The sequence below is a fragment of the Cervus elaphus genome, chromosome 18 (assembly GCF_910594005.1).
Source record: "Cervus elaphus chromosome 18, mCerEla1.1, whole genome shotgun sequence".
In the NCBI taxonomy this organism is placed as follows: domain Eukaryota; kingdom Metazoa; phylum Chordata; class Mammalia; order Artiodactyla; family Cervidae; genus Cervus; species Cervus elaphus.
In genome coordinates, this window is record NC_057832.1 from 56,504,803 (window position 1) to 56,515,061 (window position 10,259).

A 10,259-nucleotide genomic window follows, 5' to 3' on the forward strand; every position below is an offset into this window, starting at 1 on the left:
GATGAATCTTGTAAAGACAAGTCAGCTGGAGAGTTCTCTACTGTTAAAATCCCATTGAGAAATGGAAATGCCCTTCCCCAAGATTATGTTTGAAACAGAAAAGTTAGATAGCATTATACTTGGAGCCTGCAGTACAAATTCCTTTATCTTCAAAAACAACAACAGTAAATTCCCAAAGAGAGAGCACCTCGAACTGAAAAAGCAACCAGCCATTTTCCACTACCTTTGCAGGGAATGAGGGGAAATAAGAAAGACTGTCTCCCCCTTGGCCTCCTTCTGAACCAGCTTACCCACCTTTGAAGCTGAACTGCTTCCAGTGCAGATATCACAGGTGTTCGTGGTCTCATTAGCTAACTGTCTCTCCACTAAGAATAGCAATGGTTTTAAAGCAGGCTGTTATGTAAGGAAGAGTTTCCTTCTGTTGTTATAATAAATATTAAGTTACAGAGCTGAGAATGTGGCAAATATTTTCAAAACCACAAACAGAAGAGGCATCAATGAAAAAGAGCTGCAGCTCAGAGTGAAAACACTGGAGAACTGAGCCTCCCTCCTGCTCTAAGAGACAATTTCTGCCCTTCAGGTTGTGCGGTCCCAGCTGAGGCAGGGAAAGGTAGGTCGAACAGCCTTTAATAGTTTACAGCTGAAGACCATTTAGATATCAACCTTTCAACAGAGAACCCAGGTGGCTTGTGGGTAGTGGGTGAAACATAAATTCTAATCTTGAGTCATAAGACTAATAAAGTTTAGCTCTAAGATATAGAATAAGTGCTTTGCCTGCCATTAAGGGAAAAAGGTATAAAGAAAAGAGGGAAAGAGAGATGTAGCACTTCCAATTCTGTCAGTTGGTTATCCTTATTCACTGAAATGTAAGCTGTATGTGGCAGGGCCTTTTGTCTGTTTTACTCACTGCTGTATTCCCAGCACTGAAGCACGATGAGTGGTACATATTAGGCGCTGAAAAAATATTTTCCAAGTGAATCAATATATTATTGTTGTCTTGAAGAAGTCAAACAGACAGCCCTTAGGGACTATTTCTTCACTGATTATTTCCCTATTTGCCCCACAGCATTGCTACCCTTGTCCACAGAGCATGAGTGCCTGAGTGGTGTGTGAAAAGAAGCTGATAAAATGTCGATGGTGATGCACTGGAGGAAAGCCGCAAGGCCTGAAGGTACAGATGGGGGGTCGCGGTGGAAGTTTCACTGGTCAGAAGGTAAGGGTGGCCAGAGCTACATGTGAACGCAGAAATGCAGATGCTAGAGGAAAGGAAGAGTGGCAAGGACAATGACAGCGGCAGCCAACCAGAGGGAGTTTGTTTAACCAGAGTAGAAAGGCTGTTTAAGCAGCCAGTTTTCTGCTGGCTTTGGCCTAGAGCCTAGTGAGAATGAGCTACCAGCTACAAATGGAGCCGGGTAAGAGGAGGGCGAGCAGAGGAAAGTTGAAGAATTAGGGCAGACTGGTCAAAAAGGACTAGCCATTTTTAGCCTTCCATAAAAAAGAAGAGCAAGAGGGACAGAGAGCACAAAGAACAGAAGAGAATCTTATCAGACATCCTAGAGCTTCCATGATGGTCTCAATATTGTATCCTTTTATTGTTTTCACCGAAGGTATTGTGGCCTTGGTTCTCTGAAAAATGAAGACTTTGGAACTGGTAAGTTGTTTTGTTTCATAAAAATTAATTTTTGTTTGTTTTTAGAAAACCAATAGTAAAGTATATACTGTGGATTCTGAATTCCCCCATCATACAGTATCAATGTGATGGTCAGGTTTCAAAGCTCCTGAATATCTTCTTTGGTGTGGGTTACACTGTCTTTGGTGCCTCATGTGGCGGTGAGGGGCCATCCACCAACTTCACAAAATAATCTCATGATCCCAAAGCCACCCCCATTGTATTATCAATGTGTATCAAGTACTGGCCTCGCCCTGAAGTGGACTCAGCCATATATAAGTTGGATCTGAATTCCACATTGTGATCTCCCACTGCTATATCTTGGGCTTTTAAGAGAACCTCTTTCATTATTCGGGCCTCTGTTTTCTGGTCACTGAATTCCAATTGAGCCAAAGTCTGGTCAAAGGACATTCCTCATGTCAATTTTGCTAAATACCACATCTTTGCTGTACTTTGTCTGGAACAATGGTAGATTTCAGCTGGTATCTGAGCAAGTTCTCCAGGTAGTTGTGAAGGATACACAATTTTATTATTCTCCCATTTTCAAGAAATTTCAAGAGAAGCACTAGTGTGGATATATGATTAGGGTGAAATGTTGTAAGATGAAAGAAACCCCAAGATCAGCTTCTCCCTCACATCCATAACACATCCAAACATTCTGGTCTTATAGCCACCATCTTTCCTGGGACTTGTAAGTTGCTTATTTAGGAATGTGATTTGGGGAGCAATAGGGCAGGACAGGGAAGGGGAACAGGGAGGGAAAGATAATCAACACAAGGATTTGAAACTGAGCTGACAATTGCTAAGAACAACAGTGCTTTCTCCTGCCCAGACCTTCCGAAGAACTGATGGAAAGCTCCTCTGAACTGTCTACAGAAGGGAAGACATGTTAGAAAATTAACATTGATAACAGCATTACCTGATTTGCAGGTGTTGGTCAAATTTTCTCACTTGTCCTCTCCTATTCTTTTTTCGTCCATGATCCAATCTGGGGTCAAATGTATTCACAGTTCTCCTGGCTCCTTCATGTCCTCTGATCTGCATGAGTTCCTCAGTCTTTCCTTATCATGACCTTGACACTACTGAAGAGGACTGGCCAGTTATTTTACAGAATGTGACTCAGTTTGGGTTTGCCTGATAATGTTTCATGATTCAACTGAGGTTGTACACTTTTGGCAAGAACATCTCAGAAAAAATATTGTTCACTTCTCAGTGCATCATATGACATTAATGTGTCTTACTAGTGGTGATGTTCATCTTGATCACCTGGTTAAGGTGGTATCTTCTAGGTTTCTCTAGTGTGAAGTTATAATTTTCTCCTATATAACCAATGTATATCCTGTGGGGAGATTCTTTGAGACTATGCAAATACCCTGTTTCTCCTTATACTTTGCTCATTGATTTTAGTATATACATCAGTGGTTCTTACCTATAATACTTACTACTAGATACTGGCCTAATGTTGACTTTCTGTATTCTTAATTCCTTCTACATTTATCAATTGGAATCACAATCTAAGAGCTAAACTTGCCTTTAAATACTTCTGAGAGTTTAACAGCCCTAGATAAAGGTATTGGTTTGAGGCTGACTAAAGGAATAAGTGAGAAACAGAACAAATGGTGTGAGGAGAGGGAAGTTAGGTACTTGCTGGTGGTTTTCATTTAGGGACCAATAATTTGACTTGTTATAGGGAACAGCCAGAGATGAGGAATGCATAGTCAGGAAGTGTTTCAGGTATGAAACATAAAACAGCAGTGTCTTCTATAGTAAAAAGAAATACATTTATGCAAATGTCCCAAGATTAATATCAGAAGAGAAGAAGGGCATAAAGGTACCAGTCGCAAAGATGCAAAATAAAAGCAAAGAAGAAAAAATAAACTTGATACATCCGCTTACAGGAAGACAGAGAAGTTGTCTGAGGTGAAACGAAAAGGGGTGGAGGAGAGATTTAAGAAGAAATGAAGGTTTTAGGTCACAGCTAGTGATCCCAGCAAAGAAAATTAGGAAAATTAGCCAGAGGTGGAAAATTCCAGAACCAAGAAAAGGAAAAGATGGGTCTTGCTGAATAGGGGTATGACAGTCCCAGTTCAGGACAAGGGCCTTGTCACTCAGGGATCTGGGAAGAAAGAAATGGAAGGGAGGGAAGAGAAGAGAGAAGGACAAATAGAATGTAAAGGGCATCCTGGCCATGAGTCTTTTAGTTATAGTGACAACAGCTGAGCTCAAACCACCTTAAGCAAAAAGATACTTTGTGGGCTCCCACACCTGGAAAGGTCAGAAAAGGAGCTGACAGAGGGTTGCCAGCCCCCAAAACTCAAAGTTATAGGCCCATATCTCACCCTCTTCTCCCTACCCCACCACACTACCCCTCAGTTCTTTTCCCTTTTGGGTGTTGGCCTTACTGCTTCCCATCTCAGATGGGCTTCCTCTGTGCAGACAGGGAAGCTGGCTGCCTATATCGCAAAGCTTCCATTGTCTCAGCTTGGCAGCTCTGGCATAAGCACAGACTACTATATTCCAGAATCTCCTTGTCATGACCAAAGAAGAATTCTGATTGGCCCTTCTTGGCCCACACTTTGAACCAGTCACTGCTTCTAGAGGGATGAAATATTGTATGACTGGCCAGGCCTGAGTTAAATGTTCACACAGTGCTTGGGAACCTAGGTGGGACCAGGATTAATAGAATCACTTAGGATGGCAGTTATCCAGAGTAAAGATAAGTGTTCTTACCAGAACAAGGGCAGGCAGGGCTGCTCAAAACATCAAGAGATGCTTCCTACTGAAGACTCCCAGGAAGAACTTCTGGAAATAATAATAGTTAACTTAATTATAGTAATAGAGAATATTCATTAAGAGTTTACCATGTGACAGGCACTGTCCTGAGCCCTTTATGTGTATTAAATCTTTAAATCTCCTAGCATGTCTGGATACTATTTTTATCCCCCTTATATGGAAGAGGAAACAGACACAGGTTGGTTAAGTCATTCATCCAAGGGCCCACAGAAAAGAAGTAGTAGAGCAAGGACTTCATCTGGGCCGTCTAAGTGAAGATCCTATGCTCTCAACACTGACATAGGATCTGAATACAGTAGACATTTGAGAAATAAAGATAAAATCAAGTAAGAAAAAATACAGAGTTTGAAAGGAAGCCACAAAGGAGGGTTGAATAAATCCCCCCAAAGAAAGTATAAATCTATCAAACCCTGCGATATTATAGCACTTATAGGCACTTAGAGTGCTATAAAAATACTGCTTGAAGAAGTCTAAAGGTAGGTACTAGAAAAGAATAATGTAGAAGACCAGTCCATTGTATCCATGGGGAATTCAGATAAAGCTATTGATCATTTTTTTCCAAATTTTTGCTATTGTGGTAAAATACACATAACACAAAATTTACTTTCTTAACCATTTTAAGTGTATAGTTCAGTGCTATTGTGTATATTAACACTGTTGTACAAATATCATCACCATTCATCTGCAAATCTCTTTTCATCTTGTGTTGTTGTTCCGTTGGTAAGTTGTATCCACCTTTTTGTGATCCCAGGGATGGTAGCATGCCAGGCTTCTTGGTCTTTCACTGTCTTCCGAAGTCTGCTCAAATATCTGTCCATTAAATCAGTGATAGTAATATACCTGTTAAACACTAATTCCCCATTCCCCTCCGCTCTCCAGGCCCTGGCCACCACCATTCTACTTTCTGTCTAAGTGAATGTGAGTACTCTAGTATCTCATATAAATGAAATTACACAGTATTTGTTTTCTTATGACTGGCTTATTTCACTTAGCATAATGCCTTCAAGGTTTATCAACATCTTACCTTATGTCAGAATTTCCGTCCTATTTAAGGCTGAATAATATTCCATTATGTGTATTTGCCACATTTTCGCTTATCCATTCATCCATCAATGGACAAGTCTGCTGATTTGTTATTCTTCAGTGGTGGAATAGAGAAGAATTTAAAACATGTTGTTTTATTTACTAGGGAAAGAAATAAATAGGCCATTGTTGTTATCCATCTTTTCCTGAAAAATACCTTGTACTTGCCGCAACTTAAACTAATTGCGGTAGACCAAGAGTAGAAGAAACCCCATGTTCATTGCAGCATTGCTTACAATAGCCAAGATACAGAAAAACTTAAATGTCCATCCATATATGAATGGTAAAGAAAATGGGGTATATATACACACTGGAAGATTATTAATCCATAAAAAAGAACAGAATTTCACCATTTATAACAACATCAATGGACCTTGGGGGCACTATGCTAAGTGAAATATTAGAGAAAGACAAATGCATATGGTCTCTCTAATATGTGCAATCTAAAAACCCGGCCTCATAGATACAGATCGGTGGTTGCCAGAGGAAGGGGTTGGGAGTGGGCCAAAGGGGTAAAGGGAGACAAAAGTTACAAATTTCCAATTATAGAATAAATAAATCATGAGGATATAATGTAAAGCATGGTAACTATAGTTAATCATACTGTATTGAACATGTGAAATTTGCTAAGAGAGTAAGTCTTAAAAGTTCTTATCACACACACACACACAAAAAATTCTGTGTGTGTGGTGATGAACGTGAACAAGACTTACTGTGATGATCATTTCCCAATGTATACAATTATAGAACCTGAAACTAATATAATGTTGCATGTCAATTACACCTCAACTTTTTAAAATGTGAAAGTTCATGTAAAGCACTAAGTCAATAAAAATACTGGTTACTATTAATACTATAATTATTATTAGAAATGTATCAGCCCAGGAATCTATGCTTTTATTAGTGTTTTTCAATACATTTATATAATGTGGGAAAAGGGTAGAAGGCAACAAAAACACCAATACTAAACCAAAGCTCCCTGTGACATACATAGTTTGCTTGGATAACATGTGTATCTTTATAATAAACCTGAAATCTTGAGACTAGAGAATGTCTATAAAAAGCTTTTGGGACATGTACAGTGCTGGAAATGAACCAAGCATTACTGCTATCCTAGGAAATCAGTTCCTTGAAGACTGCTTCTGAAAGTGTGGTTCAGAATAGTCAGCCCAGGAGCCTCTGAGCCAGGCAGCAGCGGTCCTGGGAGGTTCTGATCTAGCTATCATTCTCTGGGCACTGCACTCCACCCTTGTCACCAGTGGCTTAGAGCCCCGTTACTCTTTGCCTCAAGAAGCATGTTGCAAGATGACCCAGACATACAAGTGCCCTCTAACTCTCCATACTATTTCCACAGCTTTGAACTTGCACCCAGTTTGCCCATGTATTTCTCATCTGTGAATTTTTCCCAGTATTTTCTCCATTTCCTCTAACCCCAAGGTCCCTCTGACCTCCTTAGGGGCTGCTGCATGTTCTACAAAGACTCAGAGGGGCATTTGAATTGGCACGCTACATTCTAACAAGCATACAATTCTGACTATAGCAATCTTCCTCAAGAAAGACCCTTAAACTTTCATTTAGTCCAGTCTTTTAACCTTTGTCATTTCTGAATATAAACATTAAGTCCAAGACTGAGCATGAACTGTCCCTTTTCTCAATCCATCTCATTTACAAATGAAACACTATCCCATTTTTAGACATTTGGAAGCATTTCTCACATTTTAAATTAACTGTGTTCAGCAACCTTTACAGAAAATTCTATTATATTCTTACCTAATCTTATTCACTAAAATTTCAACCTGCTATTTGTCGAGGGAGAGATTACTTCAATACTGGTTGTCCTCCAGTATCTTTTCTCCCCTTCTCTTACAGTGAGGGAACCCTTGATTGGTGGACATTACATGGGACATCCAGTGTAAAGTTCAGTATAAAGATGGCATTGTTCAACCTCCTGTACCATTAAGCATGGCCGTGTTACTAACAGCTGGCCAACTGCATATGATGGGAGGTATGTTCAACTCTGGGATGTGTCTTAATGGAAGAACAGGCCCATCTTTCTTCCATTGTCCATCATGCTGCTTGCAATGTGGGTATGGATGTGCTGGTGTGTCATATTGGACTGTTTGGGTAAGGGCAATATCCTAATTATCACAGAACTATGAGATACAACTTGGATCCCTGAATGACTTTATGGCTCCATGCCATGTCTAGAACAATCTATTTCTTGACTGTAACATGAGAGAAGGTAAATTTCTACCTTATGTAAGTCACTGTTACTTTGAGTCTCTGACATGCAGTAGAACCTATATAATAAATACATCTGTAGGTACACTTGATAGAGATAACCCTAAGTATAGCAGATGTAGTGGAAATGCATAGAGAATTTGAAGGAGCCCTTTCCTGTGTTTGCGGGAATTCTCTATTTTGTAGACTTCAGTGAATGACCCTGATCCTTGATTTCACTGTCTCTGGAAGTTTGGGCTCAAGTGTGTAATCCAGTCTTGGCCAATCAGGTGCTTCTGCTCAAGACTTTAAATCTGCAATGAGTGAAGTAAAGGAGCTGGAAGGGTCAAGTATTCATTTGTGCCCTCTGGAGCTTCCAGGGGCACCCAAGCATTTAGTGGGAGCAGCAGACATTTTGCTATCATATGTCCTCAGACATGATTTGGGCTCTGAGTCTTACCTGGGTTTTAAGCATGGCCTACCTGGAGATGCTTGACTTACTCCAAGAGCCTTTTGAGAAATTGCTTTTTTGCTTAAATCAGGCAGAATTTCCCATTTGCAACTAAGAATGCTGACCTATATGCTCAGGGGAGAGCTACCACACAATTATGGTAAAAAAAAAAAAAAAAAACTCTATATGTTTTTTCTTTTACAGCTGTTTCAGTTTAATAATATATCCATATAACCGCTAAAAGCTACTGAATATTTTTCAACTTTGACTATCATATTCATATGATTTTTCATCCTCATACTAAAGACTAAGACTAGAATGAACCCTGGGGACTATGTTGTCTAGTTCCTTCACTGAGGGGTATTGAGACACAAAGAGGTTTTCTCATTTCAGTGGATGAAATTTATTTCTATGCATGGTCTCTGATAACTTCCCCAACTAAATCAAAACCATTCCAAATTAAGGGCCTATCTCTTCTTACACTGAAATTTTATTTTAGGAATATAATGAGTTACTTCCGTATTCCATTACATAAACCACCAAGGGAAATAAAAAGCCCATTGGACCCAGAACTAATCCTAAGAAAATATCACCAATAGTCAATAAACATGAGAGGGAGACAGTTTATAAGTTTCCCTCAGGGCAGCCCTATTTTTATGTATTGAAAACAAGCATGGCTTTTGCATTTGCTTCCACAAGACCTTCTAACTAACACCCAAAAAAGATGCCCTTTTCATTATAGGGGACTGGAATGCAAAAGTAGGAAGTCAAGAAACACCTGGAGTAACAGGCAAATTTGCCTTGGAGTACAGAATGAAGCAGGGCAAAGGCTAATAGAGTTCTGCCAAGAGAACGCACGGGTCATAGCAAACACCCTCTTCCAACAGCACAAGAGAAGACTCTACACATGGATATCACCAGATGGTTGACACCGAAATCAGATTGATTATATTCTTTACAGCCAAAGATGGAGAAGCTCTATGCAGTCAGCCAAAACAAGACCGGGAGCTGACTGTGGCTCAGATCATGAACTCCTTATTGCCAAATTCAGACTGAAACTGAAGAAAGTGGAGAAAACCACTAGACCACTCAGGTATAACCTAAATCAAAACCCTTATGACTATACAGTGGAAGTGAGAAATAGATTTAAGGGACTAGATCTGATAGACTGCCTGATGAACTATGGACAGAGTTTCATGACATTGTATAGGAGACAGGAATCAAGACCATCCCCAAGAAAAAGAAATGCAAAAAAGCAAAATGGCTGTCTCAGGAGGCCTTACAAATAGCTGTGAAAAGAAGAGAAGCAAAAAGCAAAGGAGAAAAGGAAAGATATACCCATGTGAATTCAGAGTTCCAAAGAATAGCAAGGAGAGATAAGAAAGCCTTCCTCAGCGATCAATGCAAAGAAACAGAGGTAAACAATAGAATGGGAAAGACTAGAGATCTCTTCAAGAAAATTAGAGAAACCAAGGGAACATTTTATACAAAGATGGACTCAATAAAGGACAGAAATAGTAGGGGCCTAACAGAAGCAGAAGATATTAAGAAGAGGTGGCAAGAATACACAGAAAAACTGTATAAGAAAGATCTTCATGACCCAGATAATCACGATGGTGTGATCACTCACTTAGACCCAAACATCCTGGAATGTGAAGTCAAGTGGGCCTTAGGGAGCATCACTACAAACAAAGCTAGTGGAGGTGATGGAATTCTAGTTAAGCTATTTCAAATCCTGAAAGATGATGCTATGAAAGTGCTGCACTCAATGTGCCAGCAAATTTGGAAAACTCAGCAGTGGCCACAGAACTGGAAAAGGCCAGTTTTCATTCCAATCCCAAAGAAAGCCAATCCCAAAGAATGCTCAAACTATCCCACAATGGCATTCATCTCACAAGCTAGTAAAGTTATGCTTAAAATTCTCCAAGCCAGGCTTCAGCAATACATGAACTGTGAACTTCCAGATGTTCAAGCTGGTTTTAGAAAAGGCAAAGGAACCAGAGATCAAATTGCCAACATCCACTGGATCATCAAAAAAGCAAG

The 10,259-nt window shown here is 39.8% G+C and overlaps 1 pseudogene; it reads right to left on the bottom strand.

Annotated features, from left to right (window-relative positions):
• Positions 1-1,598: 1,598 nt before the first annotated feature.
• On the bottom strand, positions 1,599-2,245 carry LOC122673859 (annotated as a pseudogene).
• Positions 2,246-10,259: the final 8,014 nt, after the last annotated feature.